Source organism: Euprymna scolopes, chromosome 7, assembly GCF_053919585.1.
Source record: "Euprymna scolopes isolate OS-2025 chromosome 7, ASM5391958v1, whole genome shotgun sequence".
In the NCBI taxonomy this organism is placed as follows: Eukaryota; Metazoa; Mollusca; class Cephalopoda; order Sepiida; family Sepiolidae; genus Euprymna; species Euprymna scolopes.
In genome coordinates, this window is record NC_136488.1 from 143,215,331 (window position 1) to 143,237,634 (window position 22,304).

A 22,304-nucleotide genomic window follows, 5' to 3' on the forward strand; every position below is an offset into this window, starting at 1 on the left:
AGAAAAAAGAAAAGTATATAAATTTTTCAAAACCAGTTAGATTAATCTATCTCTGATGATGAATCTTGAAGGATTGGAAAGTACTCAGACTTATGATAAATATGGCAATTACATGAGCCAGTTCCTGCCAGAAGTGAAGACTTATTCGGAAGTTGGAAATGATTGTAAATAGAATTAGTAGACGAAAGACGTCTATTTTACTTCATGAAATAAATATATATATATATATATATATATATATATATATATATATATATATATATATATATATATACACACACACAAACACACACGGTGATCCGAAAGTAACTTCCTATTCTAAAATAACTATAATATATTTTGGAATATGGGAAAAAAGTATATTATATGGACTTTTATATAAAATTCAATATGGGCACAACCATTCACCCCAGCTTTTCAAGTCGACTATGAACTGCATCAACTGATTTCACAAGAAACTCTCGCGGAATGGAACTAATAACTTCACGTATTCTCCTTTCAAGATTAAAAAAACGAATTCATATAACAGATCTGAAAAGAAAACAAAAGCATAGATTTAATTACCACATATTAAGTAACATTCACACAAAATAATTGCGAAACATATTACAGCACTTTGAATAAATGATAGTTATTTTAGAATAGGGAGTTACTTTCGGATCACCCTATATATATATATATATATATATATATATATATATATATATATATATATATATATATATATATATATATGTGTGTGTGTGTTATGTATAATGCTGCTTTTTTTTTTCTCTCTTTTTTAAAAATATTTTTGTTGATGCTAAAGCTTTCGTGTTTAATATTACTAAACAAAAGATTTGGTCCACAGGGCTGGGAATGAATAAATAATATCACAAAGTGAAAATTTAAATTTGTACAAAATTCGAACTTGTGCTTAGGAAGAGATGACACCTACACTTATTTCTAATATTATAAAACGTATATAGTAATTTATAAAAATATATGTCAATTAAGCTACAGAGAATCATTCTCATTTCATTCCCATGGGAAATCATCGGGCTAAAATTATTCATCTACTACCTAGGTCTATTCATGTCTTGAGCATTCTTGAAGTAAATACTGAAAATCTATTATAATTCGGGCTACGACAACAGAATATTCTTTTCATTGTTTTGACTCTCGAGTATATATCCGACACAGATGCAGTTAATAAACCGAGAACCACATCACTCTATATAAAAGCATATAAGATATCAACGGATATACACTAGAGAGTCAATACAATGAAAAGAATATGCTGTTGTCCTAGCCTTAATTATAATAAGATAGTATTCCTGTCTGTTCATTTGTTTGCAATTTAATTAATATGTACAGAAGGTACACTGTTTCAAAAATTAATTTTCACTAGCGAGACCTGTGGATATTCCACAACAGACTCATTCATATGTAATATATTGATGTTGGCATTCTGTAGATGTTCAGCGTAAATGGAGATGCTCTGATATTATTGTAGCTCTTTTGTTAAAACTGCAAAAGTATTTATTCAAGCTAGCAGGGATGCCCGGGTCATTAAGTACACTTAAATATATTTTAATTCTTGTAGATTTCGTATATATTATTATAGAGTTAACGTTCTATCGATTTTTATATATTATAAAGTTGCAATTTCAAAAAAAATATATCCATATGACTTGGGTGCATCAACTTTAATTGTAGTAAGTTATAAAATATATATGGCGATAACTTATTACCTTGCTCTACCTACGTATTGAGCACTGTTGAAGTAAATACTTAAAGTTTACGCATAAATTTATACTTTCGTATATTAATTTATGTGATTAAATGAAGTAGTTATATATAACTTGAGTGCCATCAGTTGAAACCGAAACCAAAACTTATATAGAATTCTTTATAAACTATTTTTAAGAAATATAGATTATTGGAGTGCCATCAGCTATAATCGAAACCAAAACTTATGAAGAATTCTTGGTAAAATAATTTATTACAAGAAATGGAAGTACATAACAATTAAATGACCCAGATGTAAGCTTGACACAGAAAATAACGCACACGCTATCGTATTAATATATAGATTCTGAAAACGGATGTTGACACACTTTCATTCCAGCATGATTTTTAAAGATACTTTTTATGTCAAGGAAATTTACATTAAAAAAGTTATCTCATTTGCATATTACATTAAATAAAATCTATTTTAATAATTAGCTCCATGTTATTAATTGTTCGTTGTAATAGAATTGTTTCAATTGTTTTATTTAGAAATATTGTTAAAAGTTGATTTATTATTAATTTATATTCAGTTCATTTTCAATTATTATTAACGGCACTAGTTGCCTTTAAAAACGGAAGTAAGTTTATTTATTTAAGCTATTACTGGTGGTTTTAAATTAATATTTTATCATTACTACTAACTTGCTTTAAAACAAAATCTGCTACTAGTCTCTCGCTCCTAGACAAGGTTCAAAAAAGTCGCCAATCTGATAGGCCCTGAACTGGCATCTAAGCTTCAGCCTCTGTCCCATCGACGAAACGTTGCATCCCTCTGCTTGTTCTACAAGTATTTTAATGGTGAATGCTCTGACGAACGGCAGACACTTGTGCCCCCACGACGTAGACACCCTTGACAAACCTGACAGGCAGCTAAATCCCACCCCCACACAGTAGAGATCCCCCAGATGTAAAAGATCTTTCTACTCCAGTAGTTTCTTCCCCAGAACCACTAGACTCTGGAATCCCATTCCAAGTTCCTGCTTCCCCAACTGTACTAACATGCAGAAGTTCAAGTGCAACGTGAAACGACATCTTGCTGCCCAAATCTCAACTTAGTGCCCCAGTAGTTGCTGCCCCTGATAGTAGCCCCCTACACCAAAGTGGCAATGGGCCTTGTTTGGGGTGAAAATGTAATTAAAAAAAAAAAAAAAAATCAAATAAAAACTACAATTAAAAGAATCGTCTTAGCATCGGGAAATAGTCACAATTTTTTTCCGGTATTGATTCTGATACCCTAAAAAATTCTGATTTTTCTGATTCTCAATTCCTTCCAACACTAATGTATATTATTGTTTTATGTATCCTCTTAATATGCTATAAGGAGATATAATATTTTAAGTATATGTTTTTAGTATTTTCTTCTATAGTGCTCAATATCTGAGTAGAGCTAGGTAGTATTTTAACTTGACAGTTCTTACGATGATGAAACATGTCAAGTTCTGTTTAGCTAAATTGCCATATATATTTCCATGACTTGCGGTCCTGTCGGTGGGGCATTAGAATACGCCGACTGCCCCCCTGCAGAGGGTAAAAGTCCCTCAATGGGGGTCCTGGATATGACCTTAAACTATATCCAGTGGTGAGGCCCCAGCTTGTGGGTTTTGGGGAGTGTGGAGCCATCCTTTATTTACCATTGCTCCCAGGTCCACTCTGACCCAGAGTGGTAGTACCTGTTAGGGTCCCAACTATGGGTTGAATAGAAACCGACGTGAAAACAACAAATATATTCTATTAAAAAAAATTTTCTTCAAAATCTTTTGATTCGGCATTAAATAACCCAAAAAGGTTGATATGCCGTAAAACAAAAACAACCAACCAATCCATAACTTGCTATATATATATATATATATATATATATATATATATATGAAATTTGGATTTAAACTCTGTAAACTAAAATTTACAACTAGTTTATTTTCCGATAAGGAATACAAATTAAAAATTAAAATTGATTTGTATCCATTGGCGAAAAATAAACTTATAAATTTTAGTTCAAATCCAATTTTTGTACATTATTGCTCTATCTCGAATATTGAGCTTTTTAGTTTTAATCTGGCTGGGATTGTCATATTAATATTCATATTTATACTTGCATTGGTTTCAAGAATTATTTAATTTGTAAAATGAAAAAATTTCAAAGGTAACATCGACTGAAACGTGAAAATAACCACACGGATGAAAGCAGTAGTCTGAATAATCCAGATTATCAATCCTTATTTAAAAAGTTATGAAATATATTATTTAGATAACTTTTTTTTAAACATTATGAAAAAGAAAATTTTTTTTTTCTTTTTTTAGTTTTTCTTTTTTTAGTTTTTTTTCTTTTTTTAGTTTTTTCTTTTTTTAGTTTTTTTCTTTTTTTAGTTTTTTTTTTCTTTTTTAGTTTTTTTCTTTTTTTAGTTTTTCTTTTTTTTAGTTTTTTTTCTTTTTTTTAGTTTTTTTTCTTTTTTTAGTTTTTTTTCTTTTTTTTAGTTTTTTTTCTTTTTTTTAGTTTTTTTCTTTTTTTTAGTTTTTTTCTTTTTTTAGTTTTTTTTCTTTTTTTTAGTTTTTTTCTTTTTTTAGTTTTTTTCTTTTTTTAGTTTTTTTCTTTTTTTAGTTTTTTTCTTTAGTTTTTTTTCTTTTTTTAGTTGTATTTCTTTTTTTAGTTGTATTTCTTTTAGGTTGCTTTTTTTAGGTTTCTTTTTTTAGTTTTCCCCCCTTTTTTTTAGTTTTTTTTCTCTTTTAGTTTTTTTTCTCTTTTAGTTTTTTTCTCTTTTAGTTTTTTTTCTCTTTTAGTTTTTTTTCTCTTTTAGTTTTTTTTCTCTTTTAGTTTTTTTTTCTTTTTATAGTTTTTTTTCTTTTATTAGTTTTTTTCTCTTTTATTAGTTTTTTCTTTTTATAGATTTTTTTTTCTCTTTAAGTTTTTTTTTCTGTAATTTCTTTTTGTTTTTTTGTTTTTTTTTCATTAGAGTTGTTTAGTTTTCTTTGTTTTTATCTTTTTCTTTCATTTAATTACTGGATTACACTTATCCATTCTAAAATTCGTTTTCTGAAAATATCACTAAAATTACTTCAATAACACTAAACAAAATCAATTGCTTATCAATAACTACTAAAAAAGTTTCAATAATGACCTGTATTAACGGAAACATTCCTATTGATATCTGTTCCAACATTTTTTCTTTCTAATGTAATTAGAACGTTATAGACATTAACGACTTTGACTGAACTTCATTCTGCTGACTATTCTTAGCAATGGGGATCTCAAATGTAACTAGGATGATAGGATTAATCTGTCTTCGTTTTGTGTTATAAAAACATTTATAATATTGCTATAGGATTTTAAAATGTTATGAATGATAATAATCAGACTGTAATAATTTATTAAAGAAACTGTTATTTTCTCTCCATTGTTGCAGGTCTTGGATATGACCTTAAACTACATCCGATGGTGAGGCCCTAGCTTTGGGAAGTGTGGCGCCACCCTTTAATCGCCATTGCTCCCAGGTCCACTTTGACCCGGAGTGGTAGTACCTGTTAGGGTTCCAACTATGGGTTAAATAGAAACCGACTTAAAAAAAATATATATATATATATATGAAATAAAATGGAGGTGGAAGGACCTGGATACTCAACTTTCGCCCGATTTATGCGGGCTTCTTCAAGAGGGATGGTCAATGACCATCCCTCTTGAAGAAGCCCGCATAAATCGGGCGAAACGTTGAGTATCCAGGTCCTTCCACCTCCATTTTATTTCATATCGTCGGATTTAATCCAGCTCAACAATCATATATATAAGCCAATTCCAGATCGTACATCGTTTTGATGAGACTATTAGGTGTCACCTCCATAATATCTTAGCACTAAGTGAGACTAACCTACACTCCTCCATCCCCTCTAACTACTTTAACATACCTGGATATCTCCCACTCTGCTGTAAGGACTCTGTAAGGACGCTGACAGACACATGCACGGACTTGGAGTTTACATTCGTAATACCCTTCCCTTGACTAGAGAAACAAACCTAGAATCGGATGATCAAGCCTTTATGTGCTTTAGACTAATCATGCAACACAACATTAGCTACTTTTACTTTCTCTACCGCTCTCCCTCGACCCAAGACTGCACCATAATAAACAAAGTCTCTGACAACATAGACACAGCACTCTCTCTCAACACTATAGCACAAGTATATGTATTTGGTGACTTTAATGTCCATCACAAAAACTGGCTTGGATTCTCTACTTACACAGATGCAGCGGGCAGCACAACTCATAGCTTCTCTATATCTCACTCCCTATCACAAATTGTTACTTTTCCAACCCGTTTCCCTGGCCAGGAAGAACAACACGCATCACTTTTAGATCTGTTTTTGACCACAGTTCCTGATGATTGTATAACGAATGCCGACAGCCCACTTGGGAACGCTGATCATGCAGTGATAATAGTTGAAATCGCCCTAAACTCTAGAGCCAAAACTGAAGAGCTAGTGCTCAAAACAACGAGATATTATAAAAAGGCTGACTGGGAAGCCATCAGAGATCTTATCAGAGATGCCCCATGGGGAAATATTTTTTCTCTTCCTACTGAACAGTGTGCAAATGAAACCGCTGAATGGTTCAAAACTGCAATCAAAGCACATGTTCGCATGCGGAAATTTTATAGCAAGCCCCACTCTCCCCAATGGTTTACTTCGACTTGTGCAACTGCCATTGCTCAAAGGCAGCATGCATACCACAGATTTAACTAACATAAATCTAGTTCAAACAGACAAAAGTACATAGAAGCTAGAAGTAACGTTAAGAAAGAAATAGCGACAGTTAAGAGAGAATTTATGGAAACCACTAAAAAATGCATCGAAGCACAAAAACTAGGAACTCGTGACTTCTGGAAAATCTACAACAGTGTAGTAAATAATGGGCAATCAACGTTTTGGCCAAGTAAGCCTCTGGACGGCTTTGGATAGGATTGAAACCGCTATCTTCAGACAATTCTCACCTGGAACCGTAGAGATTCAATGTCTCTATCAACTGCGCCATGGGTCCCGAGAAAATGTAGTGAAACAACAACAACTACAGAAGGCAGTAATTGCAGTGAATGCCGTCAGGAGATTCAGAGTTCCTATCCGTCGCGGTTACCACCTGACGAAGGCCAGAGGAATAGTTGGCTGAAACGTCGCGAAACAACTAACAAAAGATGAGAATAATAGTCCGCAATAAAAATAAAATAAATTAAAACGCAGTTTAAATTCCCGGAAAAACCAACTAAATTGAACATATCACAGACTTAGCACTTGCATAAGCCAACTTTCTGCTAGAAAATCTAGAATTATACAAAAAAATTCAACTATATAACGACGAAAAAAAAAAAAGAAGCTTAATTTGTTAATTAGAAAACAGATCATTAGTTGCTTACTATGCAGCTGTTTCTGAGATAATAAAAAAAAAAAACAAAAAAAAAAAAAAACAGGACGACTGTTAAATAAATACATGGCTCTCCAGTGGAAAATACCACTTTCCCAATAACAAAATGTACATACAATACAATTTCTATTTATACTAATATGTAAATAAATAAAATATATATAATATGGGGAGACTTGTCATCCAGACTCCAGATAACATCGCAATTTGTTCTCAAACAGATATCTTTGATGATGGCCTGTGTGACTACTCCTTGTGAGTAAATAATAACCACAGGCTGTTTGCAAAGAGAATTCTTTGATGATGGCCTGTGTGAAAGCTCCTTGTGAATTATAATGATGTATAATATTATTTTAAGATTTATTCTGTGATATGTTAATTAGATTATATAAAAAATGCATAAAAAAGCTCAGTTACCTTTGGTACCAGAGGCAAATAGATAAGAGGAAGGAGACCTAGCCATGCTTAATAAAAAAAAAAAAAAAAAAAAAAAAAAGAAAACTTAATATATAGTCTAAAGAAGTCTTGAGTATGTTACAAAAAAGATACTAAAATGAGATAATTAAAAAAAAAAAAAAAAAAAAATTAAATGCAGATTAAATTCCCCCCCCCCCAAATTAACTAAATTGAACATATCGCAGACTTAGCACTTGCATAAGCCGACTTTCTGCTTGAAAATCATACGATTATACTAGGGAATTATTATATTTATATACAGTTTCTAATTGGCTTTTCTGTTTGCACTGGTGTTAAATGTTATCTTGACCTGTCAAACAAGCCTATCGTTTTTCTTTAATTATTTTTATTATTCATATTTTATATATAACTAGCCTGGCTGCCCGGCGTTGCCGGTGTGTGTTGAGCAAAAAAAAAAAAAAAATTGTAGTAGTAGGCAGACAGGCTCAAACCTATGAAAGAAAATCTGATGTCTAGCCGATGTCTTCAAAATTAATCGAAGTCAATCCAACGTTGAGGATGACTTGCTAAAATGTCAGGGGAAAAAAATCGATCCCTCTTTGTACAAAACGGCCAAGTTCAGAGTGTTTTTGGTTAATTTTTCAATATTTGTCATCCGATATGCCAAGCTTAAAAATGACACTGATCTTGTCAGGATCCGTCGCCTCTGTTGACAGTTTTTGCGAGACATACAAACATACATACATACATTTAAACAAGCAAGCGAGATTTATATTATAGATATTGTCACCGTATGCTAATTATCAGATGCCCTAATTGCATTCATATATAGTTGTGGAGGAATTTTTCTCACAAGCTGAGGCCACTTCATAAAGTCAACATATTCATGTTAGCAAAGATTCCTTGAATGTCAGGATAATGGTTGCAATGAATAAAAATCACTTTATTGATTCATGTTAACACTTTTGGATTGATGTTGAATTTTTTTTTTTTATGGAAATCTCTCCAGACAAGGCATGAAGCCACTTTATGTGAGAGCTAAAAAAAAAAATTTAAAAAAAACTGCTTCAAGATCAAAAACTTGCCAACAATAAGTGTTAGATGGAAAAGATTCTGACCTAGAAAACAGCAAGTCTTCTCTGTTTGTCAGAAAAATCGCTCATGAAATGTGAGGACTAAAGGACAAAATAAGAGAAGCAAGAGTTATACGGCTGATAAAAGTAAACCTAAGATCCATTTTCTATTCTCCTTAAATTATGACATGGTATGGCCCAATTATGTTGATAAACTGGTTCTTGCCAGATCACCAAAGTTAAGCAACGTTGAGCCTGGCCAGTACCAGATGGGTGACCATTTGGAAAGACTAGGCGCTGTATGTACCTTTTGGGAAGGTTTGGTGTGGGGCCAGCACCCTCACCCCGAAAAAAGAACTTCTCGTTACAAAAACATCTACAAAGTTGTGGATGGCCTGTGCCCCTCCAATGGTGGTTAAATTATTACGTGGGCTTGAATTAGTTAGAATGTACTGACGTGAATGCCTAGTGGCTTTATCTGAACTCCATGTGATAAACATGGTCGCTTCCATCTTGCTCTTCATAGATCGAAGCTGACTTAGGATGAATGGATGGACACAAACACACTGAATATTTACATTGAGTTTTATCATGTATTCCGAGTAATTTTCAATTACTGTAGCCTTTTCAGCCAACCTGATGCTTACCAACTAACGGCTTGATTGCTGATTCTTTCAGATAAGCTCCTCTCATCTAACAATCGAAGCCATTTTCAAGATCTATTTCATCATTAAAAAAATATATATTCACGGAATTGGTTTTGTGTACAGAAATATAAGCAAAAATATTTTTGTCTCTAACCTACCATTATTAATTTTAAAATTTTCATTCTTTGTAATAAAGTGCATTTTTAAATGCGTTCTGCGCCAACTTTGTCCGTTGGCCATTTCGATTTAAGTTTGGAAGTCGATTTAGAAATAGGTTTTTCTTATATCTCTGTTTCATTTTATTTCAGCCGAAGTTCTCTAAAATCAAGGGAGGGGGGGTCTCCTTCATTGGTGCTAACACTTGATCTCTATACGAGACACATAGGTATTCGAATATTCCATTAAAGTTCTCCTTTACATCTCAAACGTAGAGTCAGTAAAGAAGTTAAAAATATTAATTTTTCTCTCACTTATTAATCAGTTATAGCATATCTTTATCTTGGTTTTACTAGATTCCAGGACAAGAATTTGTCTAGTCTGGTGGAGTATCCAGCTTAGTTACTATAGACAACGTCACGTAGAGAAGGTTCACCAATCCTCGTATAAACCAGTATAGGTTAGCCATACTAAGGGGATTTTATTTGGGCTTCAGATACTATTATGATACTATGAAGATGATCTAAGGTCACTAAGTGCTGAGAGGAAGAGGGGGGTGCAATAGACAAAGAGATAGGAAATGGCTTAGAATAAGCAGAGAAAGAAACAATTAACCTGTAGGTATTTTTAGATCGAGCCTTTAGATTTGACAAATGACGATAAAAACCTACAGAACAGATAACAAAGAGAACCAACAACACTTGACGAGGGTATCAATGAGATATTATTTATGTCTCAAGCAATTAATAAAGAAGTTAAAAATATTAATTTTCCTCTCATCTATTGATCAGTTAATTACGTTATAGTATATCTTTCTTTTGGTGTCTTGGTTTTACTAGATTCCAGGGCCCTGTCGGTGGGGCATTAGAATACGCCGACTGCCCCTCTGCAGAGGGTAAAAGTCCCTCAATGGGGGTCCTGGATATGACCTTAAACTATATCCAGTGGTGAGGCCCCAGCTTGTGGGCTTTGGCGAGTGTGGAGCAACCCTTTAATTACCATTGCTCCCAGGTCCACTCTGATCCGGAGTGGTAGTACCTGTTAGGGTCCCAACTATGGGTTAAATAGAAACCGATGTGAAAACAACAAATATATTCTATTAAAAAAAATTTTCTTCAAAATCTTTGGATTCGGCATTAAATAACCCGAAAAGGGTTGATATGCCGTAAAACAAAAACAACCAACCAACCAACTAGATTCCAGGACAAGAATTCATCTAGTCTGATGGAGTATCCAGCTTAGTTACTATAGACAACATCACTGAGACAAGGTCCACCAATCATTGTATAAGCCAGTGTAGGTTAGCTATACTGAGGGAATTTTATTTGGGCTTCGAATAGTATGCTATTTTGAATATTTAGTAAGGGTTTACTTATAGCGAGAAGTATCTTAAATGCCAGGTTGACCTGATAAACTCCTGTATAGAGAGACCTTAGATACTTGAAGACATATTTAGTAATGTTGGGACGATTAATCAGAATTGGGAATCAGAAAAATCGGTACTTGTTGTGGAATTGGGATTGGAAAAAAGTAATATGCCTATTTTCCGATGCAAAAAACGATTCCTTTAATTTGCTTTTTTTAATTGATTTTGTTTGCTGATAGTAATAATAAAATACAAAAATATTTATTGATTTTAAAGTACCAGTAAAATATTTATTGATTTTAATCTACCAGTAAAATATTTATTGATTAAAAAGTACCAGCAAAATATTTATTGATTTTAAACTACCAGTAAAATATTTATTGATTAAAAAGTACCAGCAAAATATTTATTGATTTTAAACTACCAGTAAAATATTTATTGATTTTAAACTACCAGCAAAATATTTATTGATTTTAAACTACCAGTAAAATATTTATTTATTTTAAACTACCAGTAAAATATTTATTGATTTTAAACTACCAGTAAAATATTTATTGATTTTAAACTACCAGTAAAATATTTATTGATTTTAAAGTACCAGTAAAATATTTATTGATTTTAAAGTACCAGCAAAATATTTATTGATTTTAAAGTACCAGTAAAATATTTATTGATTTTAAAGTACCAGTAAAATATTTATTGATTTTAAACCACCAGCAAAATATTTATTGATTTTAAACTACCAGCAAAATATTTATTGATTTTAAACTACCAGTAAAATATTTATTGATTTTAAACTACCAGTAAAATATTTATTGATTTTAAAGTACCAGCAAAATATTTATTGATTTTAAAGTACCAGTAAAATATTTATTGATTTTAAACTACCAGTAAAATATTTATTGATTTTAAACTACCAGCAAAATATTTATTGATTTTAAACTACCAGCAAAATATTTATTGATTTTAAACTACCAGTAAAATATTTATTGATTTTAAAGTACCAGTAAAATATTTATTGATTTTAAAGTACCAGTAAAATATTTATTGATTTTAAAGTACCAGTAAAATATTTATTGATTTTAAAGTACCAGTAAAATATTTATTGATTTTAAAGTACCAGTAAAATATTTATTGATTTTAAAGTACCAATAAAATATTTATTGATTTTAAAGTACCAGTAAAATATTTATTGATTTTACACTACCAGTAAAATATTTATTGATTTTAAAGTACCAGTAAAATATTTATTGATTTTAAAGTACCAGTAAAATATTTATTGATTTTAAAGTACCAGTAAAATATTTATTGATTTTAAAGTACCAGTAAAATATTTATTGATTTTAAACTACCAGTAATATATGTATTGATTTTAAACTACCAGTAAAATATTTATTGATTTTAAACTACCAGTAAAATATTTATTGATTTTAAAGTACCAGTAAAATATTTATTGATTTTAAACTACCAGTAAAATATTTATTGATTTTAAAGTACCAGTAAAATATTTATTGATTTTAAAGTACCAGTAAAATATTTATTGATTTTAAACTACCAGTAAAATATTTATTGATTTTAAACTACCAGTACAATATTTATTGATTTTAAACTACCAGTAAAATATTTATTGATTTTAAAGTACCAGTAAAATATTTATTGATTTTAAAGTACCAGTAAAATATTTATTGATTTTAAACTACCAGTAAAATATTTATTGATTTTAAAGTACCAGTAAAATATTTATTGATTTTAAAGTACCAGTAAAATATTTATTGATTTTAAACTACCAGTAAAATATTTATTGATTTTAAAGTACCAGTAAAATATTTATTGATTTTAAACTACCAGTAAAATATTTATTGATTTTAAAGTACCAGTAAAATATTTATTGATTTTAAAGTACCAGTAAAATATTTATTGATTTTAAAGTACCAGTAAAATATTTATTGATTTTAAAGTACCAGTAAAATATTTATTGATTTTAAAGTACCAGTAAAATATTTATTGATTTTAAAGTACCAGTAAAATATTTATTGATTTTAAAGTACCAGTAAAATATTTATTGATTTTAAACTACCAGTAAAATATTTATTGATTTTAAACTACCAGTAAAATATTTATTGATTTTAAACTACCAGTAAAATATTTATTGATTTTAAACTACCAGTAAAATATTTATTGATTTTAAAGTACCAGTAAAATATTTATTGATTTTAAACTACCAGTAAAATATTTATTGATTTTAAACAACCAGTAAAATATTTATTGATTTTAAAGTACCAGTAAAATATTTATTGATTTTAAAGTACCAGTAAAATATTTATTGATTTTAAACTACCAGCAAAATATTTATTGATTTTAAACTACCAGTAAAATATTTATTGATTTTAAACTACCAGCAAAATATTTATTGATTTTAAACTACCAGTAAAATATTTATTGATTTTAAAGTACCAGTAAAATATTTATTGATTTTAAAGTACCAGTAAAATATTTATTGATTTTAAAGTACCAGTAAAATATTTATTGATTTTAAAGTACCAGTAAAATATTTATTGATTTTAAAGTACCAGTAAAATATTTATTGATTTTAAAGTACCAGTAAAATATTTATTGATTTTAAAGTACCAGTAAAATATTTATTGATTTTACAGTACCAGTAAAATATTTATTGATTTTAAAGTACCAGTAAAATATTTATTGATTTTAAACTACCAGTAAAATATTTATTGATTTTAAACTACCAGTAAAATATTTATTGATTTTAAACTACCAGCAAAATATTTATTGATTTTAAAGTACCAGTAAAATATTTATTGATTTTAAACTACCAGTAAAATATTTATTGATTTTAAACTACCAGTAAAATATTTATTGATTTTAAACTACCAGCAAAATATTTATTGATTTTAAAGTACCAGTAAAATATTTATTGATTTTAAACTACCAGTAAAATATTTATTGATTTTAAAGTACCAGTAAAATATTTATTGATTTTAAAGTACCAGTAAAATATTTATTGATTTTAAAGTACCAGTAAAATATTTATTGATTTTAAAGTACCAGTAAAATATTTATTGATTTTAAAGTACCAGTAAAATATTTATTGATTTTAAACTACCAGTAAAATATTTATTGATTTTAAACTACCAGTAAAATATTTATTGATTTTAAACTACCAGTAAAATATTTATTGATTTTAAACTACCAGTAAAATATTTATTGATTTTAAAGTACCAGTAAAATATTTATTGATTTTAAACTACCAGTAAAATATTTATTGATTTTAAAGCACCAGTAAAATATTTATTCATTTTAAAGAACCAGTAAATTATTTATTGACTTTAAAGTACCAGTAAAATATTTATTGATTTTAAACTACCAGTAAAATATTTATTGATTTTAAACTACCAGTAAAATATTTATTGATTTTAAACTACCAGTAAAATATTTATTGATTTTAAACTACCAGTAAAATATTTATTGATTTTAAAGTACCAGTAAAATATTTATTGATTTTAAACTACCAGTAAAATATTTATTGATTTTAAAGTACCAGTAAAATATTTATTGATTTTAAACTACCAGTAAAATATTTATTGATTTTAAACTACCAGTAAAATATTTATTGATTTTAAACTACCAGTAAAATATTTATTGATTTTAATCTACCAGTAAAATATTTATTGATTTTAATCTACCAGTAAAATATTTATTGATTTTAATCTACCAGTAAAATATTTATTGATTAAAAAGTACCAGCAAAATATTTATTGATTTTAAACTACCAGTAAAATATTTATTGATTAAAAAGTACCAGCAAAATATTTATTGATTTTAAACTACCAGTAAAATATTTATTGATTTTAAACTACCAGCAAAATATTTATTGATTTTAAACTACCAGTAAAATATTTATTGATTTTAAACTACCAGTAAAATATTTATTGATTTTAAACTACCAGTAAAATATTTATTGATTTTAAACTACCAGTAAAATATTTATTGATTTTAAAGTACCAGTAAAATATTTATTGATTTTAAATTACCAGTAAAATATTTATTGATTTTAAACTACCAGTAAAATATTTATTGATTTTAAACTACCAGTAAAATATTTATTGATTTTAAACTACCAGTAAAATATTTATTGATTTTAAAGTACCAGTGAAATATTTATTGATTTTAAAGTACCAGTAAAATATTTATTGATTTTAAAGTACCAGTAAAATATTTATTGATTTTAAAGTACCAGTAAAATATTTATTGATTTTAAAGTACCAGTAAAATATTTATTGATTTTAAACTACCAGTAAAATATTTATTGATTTTAAACTACCAGCAAAATATTTATTGATTTTAAACTACCAGCAAAATATTTATTGATTTTAAACTACCAGTAAAATATTTATTGATTTTAAACTACCAGTAAAATATTTATTGATTTAAAACTACCAGTAAAATATTTATTGATTTTAAAGTACCAGTAAAATATTTATTGATTTTAAACTACCAGTAAAATATTTATTGATTTTAATCTACCAGTAAAATATTTATTGATTTTAAACTACCAGTAAAATATTTATTGATTTTAAACTACCAGTAAAATATTTATTGATTTTAAACTACCAGTAAAATATTTATTGATTTTAAACTACCAGTAAAATATTTATTGATTTTAAACTACCAGTAAAATATTTATTGATTTTAAACTACCAGTAAAATATTTATTGATTTTAAACTACCAGTAAAATATTTATTGATTTTAAACTACCAGTAAAATATTTATTGATTTTAAACTACCAGTAAAATATTTATTGATTTTAAAGTACCAGTAAAATATTTATTGATTTTAAAGTACCAGTAAAATATTTATTGATTTTAAAGTACCAGTAAAATATTTATTGATTTTAAACTACCAGTAAAATATTTATTGATTTTAAACTACCAGTAAAATATTTATTGATTTTAAAGTACCAGTAAAATATTTATTGATTTTAAAGTACCAGTAAAATATTTATTGATTTTAAAGTACCAGTAAAATATTTATTGATTTTAAAGTACCAGTAAAATATTTATTGATTTTAAAGTACCAGTAAAATATTTATTGATTTTAAAGTACCAGTAAAATATTTATTGATTTTAAAGTACCAGTAAAATATTTATTGATTTTAAAGTACCAGCAAAATATTTATTGATTTTAAAGTACCAGTAAAATATTTATTGATTTTAAACTACCAGTAAAATATTTATTGATTTTAAAGTACCAGTAAAATATTTATTGATTTTAAAGTACCAGTAAAATATTTATTGATTTTAAAGTACCAGTAAAATATTTATTGATTTTAAAGTACCAGTAAAATATTTATTGATTTTAAAGTACCAGTAAAATATTTATTGATTTTAAAGTACCAGTAAAATATTTATTGATTTTAAACTACCAGTAAAATATTTATTGATTTTAAAGTACCAGTAAAATATTTATTGATTTTAAAGTACCAGTAAAATATTTATTGATTTTAAACTACCAGCAAAATATTTATTGATTTTAAACTACCAGCAAAATATTTATTGATTTTAAACTACCAGCAAAATATTTATTGATTTTAAACTACCAGCAAAATATTTATTGATTAAAAAGTACCAGTAAAATATTTATTGATTTTAAACTACCAGTAAAATATTTATTGATTAAAAAGTACCAGCAAAATATTTATTGATTTTAAACTACCAGTAAAATATTTATTGATTTTAAACTACCAGCAAAATATTTATTGATTTTAAACTACCAGTAAAATATTTATTGATTTTAAACTACCAGTAAAATATTTATTGATTTTAAAGTACCAGTAAAATATTTATTGATTTTAAAGTACCAGTAAAATATTTATTGATTTTAAACTACCAGTAAAATATTTATTGATTTTAAACTACCAGCAAAATATTTATTGATTTTAAACTACCAGCAAAATATTTATTGATTTTAAACTACCAGTAAAATATTTATTGATTTTAAACTACCAGTAAAATATTTATTGATTTTAAACTACCAGTAAAATATTTATTGATTTTAAAGTACCAGTAAAATATTTATTGATTTTAAACTACCAGTAAAATATTTATTGATTTTAAACTACCAGCAAAATATTTATTGATTTTAAACTACCAGTAAAATATTTATTGATTTTAAACTACCAGTAAAATATTTATTGATTTTAAAGTACCAGTAAAATATTTATTGATTTTAAAGTACCAGTAAAATATTTATTGATTTTAAACTACCAGTAAAATATTTATTGATTTTAAACTACCAGCAAAATATTTATTGATTTTAAACTACCAGCAAAATATTTATTGATTTTAAACTACCAGTAAAATATTTATTGATTTTAAACTACCAGTAAAATATTTATTGATTTTAAACTACCAGTAAAATATTTATTGATTTTAAAGTACCAGTAAAATATTTATTGATTTTAAACTACCAGTAAAATATTTATTGATTTTAATCTACCAGTAAAATATTTATTGATTTTAAACTACCAGCAAAATATTTATTGATTTTAAACTACCAGTAAAATATTTATTGATTTTAAACTACCAGTAAAATATTTATTGATTTTAAACTACCAGTAAAATATTTATTGATTTTAAACTACCAGTAAAATATTTATTGATTTTAAACTACCAGTAAAATATTTATTGATTTTAAACTACCAGTAAAATATTTATTGATTTTAAACTACCAGTAAAATATTTATTGATTTTAAACTACCAGTAAAATATTTATTGATTTTAAACTACCAGTAAAATATTTATTGATTTTAAACTACCAGTAAAATATTTATTGATTTTAAAGTACCAGTAAAATATTTATTGATTTTAAAGTACCAGTAAAATATTTATTGATTTTAAAGTACCAGTAAAATATTTATTGATTTTAAAGTACCAGTAAAATATTTATTGATTTTAAACTACCAGTAAAATATTTATTGATTTTAAACTACCAGTAAAATATTTATTGATTTTAAAGTACCAGTAAAATATTTATTGATTTTAAAGTACCAGTAAAATATTTATTGATTTTAAAGTACCAGTAAAATATTTATTGATTTTAAAGTACCAGTAAAATATTTATTGATTTTAAAGTACCAGTAAAATATTTATTGATTTTAAAGTACCAGCAAAATATTTATTGATTTTAAAGTACCAGTAAAATATTTATTGATTTTAAACTACCAGTAAAATATTTATTGATTTTAAAGTACCAGTAAAATATTTATTGATTTTAAAGTACCAGTAAAATATTTATTGATTTTAAAGTACCAGTAAAATATTTATTGATTTTAAAGTACCAGTAAAATATTTATTAATTTTAAAGTACCAGTAAAATATTTATTGATTTTAAACTACCAGTAAAATATTTATTGATTTTAAAGTACCAGTAAAATATTTATTGATTTTAAAGTACCAGTAAAATATTTATTGATTTTAAACTACCAGCAAAATATTTATTGATTTTAAACTACCAGCAAAATATTTATTGATTTTAAACTACCAGCAAAATATTTATTGATTTTAAACTACCAGCAAAATATTTATTGATTTTAAACTACCAGCAAAATATTTATTGATTTTAAACTACCAGCAAAATATTTATTGATTTTAAACTACCAGCAAAATATTTATTGATTTTAAACTACCAGCAAAATATTTATTGATTTTAAACTACCAGTAAAATATTTATTGATTTTAAACTACCAGTAAAATATTTATTGATTTTAAAATCAATAAATATTTTACTGGTACTTTAAAATCAATAAATATTTTACTGGTACTTTAAAATCAATAAATATTTTACTGGTACTTTAAAATCAATAAATATTTTACTGGTAGTTTAAAATCAATAAATATTTTACTGGTAGTTTAAAATCAATAAATATTTTACTGGTAGTTTAAAATCAATAAATATTTTACTGATATTTATTGATTTTAAAGTACCAGTAAAATATTTATTGATTTTAAACTACCAGCAAAATATTTATTGATTTTAAACTACCAGCAAAATCAATAAATATTTTACTGGTAGTTTAAAATCAATAAATATTTTACTGGTAGTTTAAAATCAATAAATATTTTACTGGTAGTTTAAAATCAATAAATATTTTACTGATATTTATTGATTTTAAAGTACCAGTTAAATATTTATTGATTTTAAACTACCAGCAAAATATTTATTGATTACTTTAGACAGAGCAGGTGTGGGCAATAATACATTAGTACATTTCTTATGTGGTATATACTTGATGGAGAAGGGGAATACACATCTATAAATATAGACTTCATTATACTTTTTGAGGAAGTGGTGTGGAGAAAAATTCGGTGTTGCCCAGGAGCAGTAACTTTAAAACTGAAAGCCCAACTTAGATTATTATTATTTTCAATGCATTAAAACAAGAGAGCAGGATGGACTGATGAAAGAGGGCGGGGGAGTTGGAAAAACGGGGAAGATGGAAAGAGATAAGTATGAAAAGATGGATGGAGATAGTTTTAATATAAAGATGTTACAAAGATATTTTAACCTTTTTTTTTATGGCTCTTGGGAATGTTGGGTAGAACTACTAATATTTATATAGATAAGACACCACATTAAATAATAATTTAGAAAGCAGAAAAATACTTTACAAAATAACTGGGAATAGAAACACGATCACTAGATTACATGAGCAAGAATTTATCATTTATACGTGTATATATATATATATATACTAGCTTTACATAACCAGCATTGCTAGTTAGAAAAATATTACCGGGGAAGAGGAATTAGTCACATACTATTTAAAATACACCAAATATCCTAAGTTATTAGAATTTTTCTGAAAGTTGACCATATTTTGGATTTTCGGAAGGGTAATAAACAGGAAAATAAAATTTTATAGCTTAAAGGGAAATAACTCATAGGTTAAATGAAAATTTCCGTTTTTAAATGCAGCTGATCTTGGTTGTAATAATAATTAAAAATAAATTAGATAAATCGACTTTATATAATATTTCTAAATAGAATACTTAAAATAATTAGTAATTTCCATTATAAATTTAGAGCTAATTATTTAAACAGATTTTCTTTTTAATGTAATACGCAAGTGAGATAACCTTGAATGTTGATTCATCTCTATATAAATAAAATGAACTCATTTTTTCCCATCGGATTTTGACCTTAATAGGATTAAAAATCAAGATATTTCATGCAAATATAATATGCACAAACGGCAGAACAATATCTGAGGTGTGTTATAGGCTTATTATTTCTCAAATTCCTCGATAATCTTAGATTTCTATACTTTTTCTGCTGAGAAGTTACGGCCAAAATCGGTTAAGATCAATGGAAGTGGTAAAATATTTTCTCTCTAATAAATTCCTCCTCCCCCTGCCACCACTTAACACCGTTTGGGGATCGTTCACAAGGAACAGTTGAGAAGAGAACACCGGTTTGGCTTCGTAGTTCTTTCATGTGAAGTTATTTAAAATCACTAAACTAAGCTGCAGTGCTCTGTGGCGTAGTGGTTAGCGTGCTGGACAATTCACATTATATATTCACGTTCGCGCCGACCTACCATAGTCGTTTTTTTTTTTTGTTTTTTTTTTCCTAAACAACTGGAATGGACTTTTCTTGGTGGCCGAACTGTTAACGTTGCAGATGTTTTTTTTGTTTTTTTTTCACACTTTATTTTCCTACTTTTACCCATGACTCCGGGTTTGATCCTTCCTACTTACCTACCATAACATTTTTTAAAACTCCCCCCCCCCGTCCCGGAAACAAACACTCGGGCAACGCCGGGTACCCCCGCTAGTTTTGAATAAATAGTATGTATAGAAATCATGCAGGAATTAAAGTATATAAATGTCCGTTTTCAGTATTAAAATCTATTCATGAAACGGTGTACCTTTTGTATAAATTAAATGTGAACAAACAAACAAACGAACAAAAATACGACTTTATTATAAAAAAAAAAAATTATGGGAGAGAACCCCGGCAGAGTGCTTGACTATTAAGAACATTTAAAAAGTAAGAGCATAATATTTTTTTTATATATATAAATGTTACAGAAGTTGAAAATAAAGCAACATCGGTTTCAAATCGGAACAAAGAGGACCAATATTTTGTCACTTATATCGGACTCTCTTATATATACAGAGGCTGAAGAGGGTCCACCAGAGACGACTAAATATTGGTTCCCTTTTGTATTGGATTTGAAACCAACAGTACCAATGTTTTTCTGATCTCCTCTAATACATATATATATATATATATATATATATATGTGTGTGTCATCCACAGATTGTTTCAGTGTATCACAGCTTTTTATTGCTGCTAGACTAGCATATATCCCAAGCTAGAGATCGAACCTATAGCTATCTAGCTGGTAGCTGCATACCATTAGTAAATGATATTTCAATGTAATTTATATAAACATTGACTGCAACTAGACAGTGTTCCACTTGTTTATCCTTAAAGTGCTTTATATATATGAAAGATAGAGGAGGAAAGATTAGTTTATATTTGTACATTGTCTATGTTTATATTGAACGCAGTGTAAACAAGTTAGTGACTACATAAATGTATGAGTGGCTAAGATTAAAGATTACTTATCGCAAAGGATTCCAATGAAAGAAGAAAAAAAAAAAAAAAAAGAGTGTTGCAATATTTTGGTTCGATAATGGGGTAGTTATTTAAATGCTGCCCACCTCAGCATTATTTGGCACAAGGCATGGAAAGTGGGAACCCCGCAGGCTCCCCTAAAGTAGGGGTACTCCTGCAATTTTAAAAATTGCCTGAGTAACCCCGTCGGCATTCCCCGGTCGGGGCGCCTCAGGCAGCAAGCAATAAACTTGCCCCATCGGAAAGCCCGGTGGCAAGGCCTGGGAGGGTGGACCTCCTAGGTATTACCCAGGCGGCGTACCTCAGTCCAACAGGTGCTGGGCCGGTTCCCGGCCCCTCACCTGTTGGGCTGAGTGTCAAGTGACGAATCCTTGACGTGTACTACCCTATCTCCCGGCAGCCGAAGCCGCTAGGAGACATCCCATCACAACAGAGTTGTAATGGGGTATGATCCCACACAGTCGGACGATTCTATTTATAAACGATGCTGCTAAGAACTGACAAATCAAATAAATTCACGTTCTGCTACCAACCAATCAGAAACCAGAATTGCTTCATAAATATTAAACCTTTTCTGGAGCAATTTCACATGTTCTTTTCCCGGGTTTCGACACGGTAAGAATATTTTGTTCTGTGGAACTGTCTACTACAAAGAAGTCATCCCCCCAGGACTTGTGTGTAACAGCAAACCATCTGAAACTGTTCTAAAAGTCAAAATGGCTTACACTTCTACAGAGAGAAAGATGAGGTTGGGAAGGGAAAGATAGAAAGACGAATAGAGAGATGTAGAGAGATATATTTTTTTTAATA

At 27.8% G+C, this 22,304-nt stretch overlaps 1 protein-coding gene across 5 annotated transcripts in view; it reads left to right on the top strand.

Annotated features, from left to right (window-relative positions):
* LOC145280015 (tyrosine-protein kinase yes-like) overlaps positions 1 to 22,304 on the top strand; it is a 414,499-nt gene that overhangs the window by 348,535 nt on the left and 43,660 nt on the right. The window lies entirely within an intron of this gene.